The 1274-nt window shown below is 40.5% G+C and overlaps 1 non-coding gene across 1 annotated transcript; it reads right to left on the bottom strand.

Moving 5' to 3' along the window:
- Positions 1–565: 565 nt before the first annotated feature.
- On the bottom strand, positions 566–668 carry LOC120368357 (U6 spliceosomal RNA). The gene has a single exon (XR_005582516.1). It is a non-coding gene; the product is annotated as a U6 spliceosomal RNA (small nuclear RNA).
- Between the last annotated feature and the right edge of the window lie 606 nt (positions 669–1274).

The raw sequence follows: 1274 nt of genomic DNA on the forward strand, positions 1-1274 counted from the left end.
GTATTGCTTTCTCAGTTCCATGAAACAGAGGCAAGGTTTTTCCTTATTTCCAAGTCATGTACTAACAACATATTTGCATGTAACATCCCATATGTTACTCAGCTCCATTCTCATTTCACAGATCACCTTATTTAAATGCTTCTTCTTCTTTTTTCTTTTTTAATTGAGATGAAGTCTCACTCTGTTGCCCAGGCTGGAGTGCAGTGGCATGATCTCCTCTCACTGCAACCTCTGCCTCCAGGGTTCAAGCAATTTTCCTGCCTTAGCCTCCTAAGTAGCTGGGACTACAGGCACATGCCAACATGCCCGGCTAATTTTTCATTTTTAGTAGAGACAGGGTTTCACCATGTTAGCCAGGATGATCTCAGTCTCCTGACCTCGTGATCTGCCCACCTCGACCTCAAAGTGTTGGAATTACAGGTATGAGCCACTGCTCCTGGCCCAACATGAATACTTTTATAATAATAATAACAATTTCAATATTGGGAGTTTCCTGTTTTGGTTTGATTCATACTGTTTCCCTGGAGCTAGTTAACAAATAGTCAAAGACATTCTAGAGATTGTGCAAAATATGGAATGTTCTATGAATTGGTGTGCCATCCCTGGGCAGCAGATACGCTTATCTGTTCTATATTGGTTCAATTTTAGAATATGTGCTACTGAAACAAGTATTAAAGCCCTGTTTTATACATGGGTACTCATGAGTCATGAATAAAGCTTAGCTCTGTTAAACAGAAATTACCTACTTTAGGTATATAGAATTCTACTGAATGACTTCCTGTGAGGTAGAGTTTTTAAGTATTTTAAAAACTTGTGGTAGAGATGCAAGTATCCTGAGAGATTTTCATTATTATGGAAACAGATCACTTGAGGGGCCAACTGCAAGTTGGTGCCCACTGCTTTACTGAAGGATAATGTGGAACCTTCTGCTATCTCGCAAAGGCTGTTACACAGGACATAGAAAAGTCTCAAGGTACAGAAGTAATAACAAAAGGGAAAGGGAACTCTGATCTCTTCCTACAACATTATTAGAACATTTCTGACTGTTGAGTACAATCCCAACTAATATTTGCTAAAGAAAAGATGAACACATGACTCAAAGGATAACTTACCGTGAAGGTCTAGGCTAAACCTAGCTAGGAGGTGGGCCACAAATAAGGTATTTAGTGTTGCAGAGGGTCAATTTACTATGTGTGTGGGTAAAGCCTAGAGGCCTTGGCCTCACTGCCAGAGCAGGGTGCTGGCAACAATGGCTGAGCATATGTACAGGAACC

Source organism: Saimiri boliviensis, chromosome 9 (genome assembly GCF_048565385.1).
Source record: "Saimiri boliviensis isolate mSaiBol1 chromosome 9, mSaiBol1.pri, whole genome shotgun sequence".
Classification (NCBI taxonomy): domain Eukaryota; kingdom Metazoa; phylum Chordata; class Mammalia; order Primates; family Cebidae; genus Saimiri; species Saimiri boliviensis.